This window comes from Panthera pardus, unplaced genomic scaffold (genome assembly GCF_024362965.1).
Source record: "Panthera pardus isolate Hobbes unplaced genomic scaffold, ASM2436296v1 HiC_scaffold_13, whole genome shotgun sequence".
Classification (NCBI taxonomy): Eukaryota; Metazoa; Chordata; class Mammalia; order Carnivora; family Felidae; genus Panthera; species Panthera pardus.
Window position 1 is genome coordinate 154826609 of NW_026526688.1, and position 8002 is coordinate 154834610.

The 8002-nt window shown below is 34.4% G+C and overlaps 1 protein-coding gene across 33 annotated transcripts in view; it reads right to left on the reverse strand.

The window, feature by feature from the left end:
* ADGRL3 (adhesion G protein-coupled receptor L3) overlaps positions 1-8002 on the reverse strand; it is an 813483-nt gene that overhangs the window by 203648 nt on the left and 601833 nt on the right. The window lies entirely within an intron of this gene.

Consider the following 8002-nt stretch of genomic DNA (forward strand, 5'->3'; position numbering starts at 1 on the left):
TAGCATACTGCAACCAGCCCATAGGAAGAATAAAAAAGGGAGGGAGAATGACACCTTTATTCAAGAACAGTTCCAGATATGTGGAACATATCATTTCCATTTATGTGTTATTGGTTAAATCATACCTTAGCTGCAAGACAAAATCTCTTTACTCCTAGTAGTCAGGAGTCCGGCTAAAAATGAAGGCTCCGTTATCACAGAACAAAGGGCAAACAGATACTAGTGGGCATCTAGCTAGGTGTCTATGTTACATGGATTTTGCATCTCTATAAGTTTGTATCTATAAATTAAGAAACAACATTGACTTTGACCCACTTTCTAAAAGTGAAAGAAATTAAACCATTTTATAGCATGAAAAGTAAATCTGTTTCTCTGTTCTATTACACCCTTCCCACCTAGACCCACATTTTGAAAGATTTACTCCCCTGGTTCTCTTTATTTCCCTTGTCCATTTAAATCACTCAATACTTTTACAGAGGGGGTAATTATTATAAGAATTGTAAGTTGCTCTTTTTCTTTTCTTGCACATATTTCCTCATAGCCTACTACTGAAAGCAATTTATAATAGCCCTTTTAGGATCAGCACTGGAACACCTGTTTCCAATCTCCAATGTATAAACTACATCTTCAGTGCAGACCACATGCAATCATGATGAGAAGCATCTATTTAACTGATCTTTTTAAGAAAATGATACCAAAGTCATCAGCTACTGAAAACAGCAAATGATGCATCCTCATACAAAACACAAGCTGCTTTTGAGTAGAGTTTATATAGACTCATCCTCTAGCCTTAGGATTATGATAAAATTGATGGATTTTATTCATCTGAAATCAATACATTAATAAGGTTTTGGTTTTCTAAATGATATGTAGGTTTTTTTTTTTTTTTTTTTTTTTTTTTTTTTAACCGCATACACCTGAGAAGATGGCTCTTTGGCCAGATGCTTTTTTCTCCTGCAGGAGAAAGTCCACAAGTGTCTTTGTGCCTGCGTAACCAAGTGTAAAAGAAACCCAGCTCACTGGCCTTTTCAATCAACCAGTCACTTAAATCTAACCTCTGAACGTACCAAAGCAGAACTATGAAGACTTACAGCTTTTAGAGATATCCCTTTAGTTGTTTAAAAAGTAGATATCTTGTAGATCAAAAAATCCATTAGACAATAACAGAATATAAACTTGATTATATACTTAACTAGGTAGAAAAATTCACAGGAAACAAACAAAAACAGGGTGGGGGAGAATGGAGGGAATTTTAAAAAACGCTCCTAGCCAAAATACGATTTTCTTAGCCATCTGTAAACCTTTACCTTAGTTCTCTCACATGAATAATATTTTAACTTATATAATTTATTTTCACATTTCTCTTTAAGATACTGCTTTTGGTATTTAAAGGTCTCAACTATACAGTGCTTTTCACTAGTACCTTTTTTACATCTCTGTGTTATGAAATTCTGCACACATAGAAATACAGATTTAAATTTGGCTTTGGGAGTTTGCCATTTCATAAAATTTTCCCTTAGGAGTTTCAGCTAATTAAACAAATGATTGCAAAATACCCACAGCGTCAACTTTGCTGGCTCTTACAACTGACTCAAGCCCAATTTCAGTCATCTATCTCTATGTATGCCTGCTTCTCCCCATGCCCCACACCCTCCCACTACAAGTACTTACTACAATAACAACGTGTGCCAAGGTAAGAGTGAAGTTTAGGCAGCAAGGAATTAAAAACTTTCAAGAAAACATCAGGCACCTACACTTAACTTCAGTATTCATACAGGCATGCAGCAATGGAAATCATTTTCTCCTCATGGTAATTTATTTTACTCTATGCGACAAAAATTTTTCTTCCATTCTACAATTTTGAAATTATCTCATGGGTTGAATTATTTCACGGCTGTGTTCCTTCTCCTCAAAAACACTGTGTCCTTCTTGTGTGACATATTCTTTGAAACAAATCTGTCTTGCCCTTACAGGGAGGCAGAATTTGCCACCCCAAAATGTGCCACTTTGGCACGTGGATTATTTCCAGTTTAAGTCAATCAAGACCTAGCAGACTCAAGAAAACCTTGCACCTCTCCTTTGAGTACCTAATAGAATTTAGATAGGGGGCCTGTCCAGAAAGAGGGCTAATACCGATGTAATTTTTTATCTGAAAGCCCTTTCTGTTTGGCAAGACAAACATCTAATTAATAAACATAGACTCTTCTCATCACCTTGTGAATTACCCTCTCCCCACTGAAGTCGCAGGCCTCCAGCTCAATCCTTAGTTCAGGAGGTATATAAGCCTCAACTGACTGATTTGCCCTTGAGTTTCATATCTTTGGGGTCCCCGTACAAATAAAATTGAATTTGCTTTTCTCTTGTTAATCTGTCTTATATCAAATTATTGATGAAATCAGCCAATAAATCCAGAAGGGGAGAAGGGAAAGTTTTTCTGCCCTTATACCTTCTTTAACTTCTTGTTCTCATTTCCATTTTCAAAATCTCTTCAACTATGTGGTGCTGATGTAAAGTTTTAGGTCACTTACAATGAGCAGTTAGCCGAAAAGGTATGGAAAATAGACACTTCAAAACGAATTTCTTTAATGGCACAAGCTACTGTGATTTTGACTTGAAAATCACCTGAGAATATTTGTAAGGCCTAAGGATGTATATGGAAATTTAAGAAACTACATAATTTATATGCAAATATATAAGTGAGCCTCCAGCTTCTTGGAAAGTCCTGGTGGGAACCAGTAATTTTTAGTTATGCCTAAGGAGTTTCATACTTTGAATTTTCAAATATTCAAGGTTTAAACTAGGATTTTTATTGTTGTCATGGTTGTTTTTGATTAGGCAAAATGAGAGACAGAAAAAGGAGAAAGACCTAGAATATAGAAAGTAAGAGGTGAAGAAAGACAAGGGGCAGGGTCAGGGCTGGCAGACCAGCTAATGGCTTGTCTTTCAGAAGAATGTTAGATATTTGACTTTAAAAACCTATCCAATGTAAATTTTTAGTTTACGCTGGTAACAGACACCTGGAATTTAGTTATTACTGTCCCTAGAGATTAGAGGAAGTTCAAGGAGGAAATCTTCATTAGACTTGGAATAGAAAAAGAGGACAGAGGGAGGGAAACAATTCTAAAAGATAAAATTTAAACCCAAACAAACAAACAAACAAACCGCAAACAACTTCTGGTCCTATCAATGAAGAGGGAAACTTTGTCTTAAGTATCATATTTTGGTAGATTATCCAGAAGTAGCAGTAATTCTTTTAACCCTTTCCTTCTTCCAAATTCAGATGCAAACTCATGAACTTGGGCTATTTCCCAAATTATCTGACTCATTCTTCTAGGGGAAAATTCTCATTTCAAGAGGGGACAGTGGGAAAACTAACAAATAACAGCAAACACCTTTATCATAACCTCCCAAAGGCCCCAGCACAGTAACTAGTAAAATAAACACTGAAAAAGAGAAAAGTGAAAATAGAGAAGTTCATTCATGTTTGGCCAGTTAAAGTGATTTAGAAGAGTGAGCTCACACTTAGACTCCCAAAAGGGTATACTCCAGATGTGTTATTACCACTCACGAACTCTTAGACCTTCCCTTTCCCTAATCTGTTAAAACGCATGCCAAAAGGCCCCATATTGAGTCATTTTGCTAAGCCTCATATTACCAAACCAAGACTTAATTACAGTTTTGGCTCTCCCAGAAATGGAACCTTGAACTGGTAAAACAGGAAGTGGCTTGGTCAGCACTAGTTAGGTATGTGGTCTAGGTCTGATAGGCCCCTACCATCCCCTGTAAGGAAAGTAACCTTGCAGTATCCAACCTGCTTTTTTTTTCCCCCTAGAATAGCAGTCCCCTCCCCTTACCTGCATTTTCTCTTTGTGCAGTTTCAGTTATTCATAGTCAACTGTGGGTCAGAAGCAGATGATCCTCTTTCAGAACCACTATCGGAAAGTCAGTAGTAGCCTAATACCACATCACAATGCCTACTTCATTCACCTCACTTTCTGTCATCACGTAGCCATTTTATCATCTCACACCATCATAAGCAGGGTGAGTAAAGTACAATAAGATATTTTGAAAGACAGACCACATTTATATAACTTTTATTACAGTATGTTATACTTGTTCTATATTTTTTTAAGTTTTTTTATTTTGTGAGAGAGAGAGAGAGAGAGAAAAAGAGAGAGAATCAAGTGGGGGAGGGGCAGAGAGAGGAAGAGAGAGAATCCCCAGCAGACTCTGCACTGTCAGTGAGGAGCCTGATGTGGGGCTCCAACCCACGAACGGTGCAATCATGACCTGAGCCGAAATCGGACGCTTAACCAACTGAGCTACCCAGGTGCCCTTGTTCTATTTTATTATTAGTTGCTGTTAATCTTTTACTGTGTCTAATTTATACATTAACCTTTACCACAGGTATGTATAGGAAAAATATAATGCACATAGTGTTTACTACTACCCACGGTTTTAAGCATCTGCTGGGGGAACTACTGTGTAATTTTCTTGTTCCTTTTCCCTTCCGCTCATAAAAATCTGTCATTTTGTATAGCTCCTTGGTGTTCTTTCTATCCGCTCGGTTAGATGCTGCCTGATTCGAACTGAGTGTTGCTTAAGTAAACTCTTATTTAAAAAAAAAAAATGCCTCAGTTTATCTTTTCACATATGTAAATAGAAATTTATATCATTTCATGTGTGTTTGTGAAAACTAAATGACACAACTAGTTAAAAGTTAATTCCTTTAAATAAAAAAGGTAACATCATTCTATGATATTACATGAGAACCTAGATTTGCCTTTTTTTTTTTTTTTTGGCAGACTACAATCTTTCATGGTTTATCTCCAGAACCTATAACTGAATCAAAAGCAACCAACTAAAAGAACCAGATACACTATGGCAATGAAAAAGTTACCATGAGAATAATTTTTCTCATTAGTTAATTCAAGTACCACAGTATAACTACGAACTTTAGTCATATAAAAACAAAGAATACCGTGGGTAGCAGCACACATTTTAAAACTACCACAAAAGTATGAGAGTTTTCAATACTGTAGCACACACCCTCTTCCTGCTCCACTCCCCCACCACACCCTACTTACCAAGTTTCTTTAAAGAAAATCACTCTCTCAACCCAACTCTTCATATTAAGCGATGGTGAAGATCACTTTTGTGTTAGTCTTACTAGGATGCAACTCAGATTTTTTAAAAGATTGTTTCCATCTGCTTTAGGCACTTAGACACAGAAATGAATGAGAGTTTATAGACAGAGCCATTTAGTTCTCATTTGATTGAACCAATCCTTTTATCTCTGCTACAATAAAATATAACAAAAGGAAGTAATCAAATGAATCAGCATCTTCAGTCTTACTCTTAAAGATGAAGGACACAGACCTTTTTCACTTTCAACCAGAGAAGTCATAGTTTTTCTTGTGATAAGATTTCAGTCATTAACATAATACAGCTGATGATTTTTCAATTTTTCTACTCTAAGATGTGACTGATATACATATTTATATATTATATATCTTTATCTATAGTTAACCAAATTAACTCAATTTTACATGTTCCTATGCAGTTTTAGTTTACTCCATGTAAATAAAATTTGAAGTTTCAACAAATAGGAGAATGGTCTTGAGTTTTACCTGCTTGACAATCTTATATTAAACAGAATCCTCAATAACACAAATGCTTCACCACCATGAAAAATTCTATAAAAATTTCCTGTTTATTTCTAAGTTTCCTTTTTTATAGAGCTAGGTTTACATTGCTTCTGGTAAGTCATTTCAAACCACTGTAAACACACTCTTAAAATAGCTCTGCATTTTCAGAACTACTCACGAGGTTTCTTCATTTTAAATTTGATATTTATCTTTATATATAATGAGATGGTCAAAGTGGTTCATGAACACTTCTTTCCCCCTGTGATGAAATCCAGAAAGTGTAATTATTACTAAAAATCATCACAATGTGGTTTATATTTAGCTTCAGCTTGGGGTCTGGGTAATGTGACCCATTGTAATGAGAATCTGATGAGAAACAAACTTTATCAACAACAACAACAACAACAACAAACAACACAGTTCTAAACCTTACTCCTGACTGCATATAAGTATCTGACAAATGGAATTCAACTCACTTCTTTTAACTCTGAAATAACAATGCAAGGCCAATCCCCCTGAAATCCTGTCTCTGGGAAATAAGGCATAATTACTGATAACACTGTGTGTGATCTTGGCTGTTTAGAAGGCTATCTTAATTTTAATTTTTAGGTTGTTTCCTAAGACATACTAGTATTTTGCTACTTTTGTCATAACTTTTACTCACTACAATAACAGTATTACTGTTTACAATCTTTTCCAGAGTCCTGGCTCTAACACTTAATAGTTCTGGATAAGCGACCTCATCTTCTCTAAGCCTCAGTTTCTTATTTGTATAATGAAGATGATGATACTACTTTCTCAAGTTTCCATGAGAATTAGATATAACCAAATGAAGCACCAAACACTGTACCAGGTTTAAAATTGCCATTCAGTCAGTGGTGACCTTTCTGGTTCTTATTTTATTTGCTAATGACATTTCTAATGATGTTTCCTAAGTCTTGGATTTCAATTTTTCTTCTATTATTCAGTGTTACTCCTATAGTTACAGTTGGACAGAAGCTGAGTAAAAGTCGTATTTTAAATTACATGTTTATAAAGGCAAAGATTTCACATGACCGAATAAATGGAAATCATTACCTTTTTTTTCCTAATTGAGAATGTATTAGAAAAGTTCCACAGAAGTAAATTTGTTTCATAATAAATACTGTTGTTTAAAAGCAAAATGTTAATAAGTGCTATAATAAGCATTCATGAATAACATTGTTATTCAAGGAAAAATATTAGCATACGGAAGACATTTGGGTTTTACATTTCTCTTGACTTTAAATTATGGTACTTCAGATTCATATAGTTTTAGAAATGAACAATGTCCTGAATATCACACATTCAGGATCTGATTGGTAAAAGGAACAAAAGACTATAAAGTTTCATTTAATCATATAACACTAATGATTTAAACATATAGCACTACTCCAAATCATACAAGAAAAAAGAAAAACTCCAGTGGATTTTATAAAGGAAACAATGCACTTAAATGGTTTCCACTTGGCTGTATGACTTTAATGATGCCAAGGTCCAAATTATTTGTGTAGCAGATACGATTTGAACAGCACATACAACAATGAGTTTACATAGCTTGATAGAACCTTGTTATAAAACATTTTTCTCAAGGATCACAGGATTTTGAAACTTTAATGTATGAATGGTTTTTCTACTCTAGAAAATAAACAGATCAAGTCACTTGACCTATATGAAACATAAAAAAAGAATAAATCAATAGTAAAAGTATAAATTCTCAAACAATTATGGCATTTTTCTTTAGATATTATTTAATCAATTTCTGCAAAGAAATCCATTATTCCCAAATCCCAGCAGTTTAATGGATATGATTACAATAATGGTCCTAATTATACCCAAGAGGGAAGAGAAAGCTGCTTACATTTTGGAATTACTCCATTTCTTACTGCACTGAAGGTAATTTACATTTAGTTGCCCTATAGCTTAAAAGAGATGCTATATCTCAAAGTTGGCTATTAAATTCATCGAAAATTTATTGGATGACTAGTGTTCAAGGTAAGATATGTAAATATCATTGTTTATAGTCTTTTCATTGTGACCATACACACCCTAAATAAATTATAGTTGACCCTTGAACAATGGTTTTGAACTACATAGCTCTAGTGATATACAGATTTTTTTGATACAGTACAGTACTGTAAATGTATTTTCCTTATGACTTTCTTAGTCACATTTTCTTTTCTCTAACTTACTTTATTATAAGAATACACTATATAATACATATACAAAATATGAGTTAATTTTTTCAATTATTTGTAAGGTTTCTAGTCAACAGTAGATGATTAGTAGTTCAATTTTGGGGAAGTCAAAAGTTACATGTGGATACTTGACTGAGG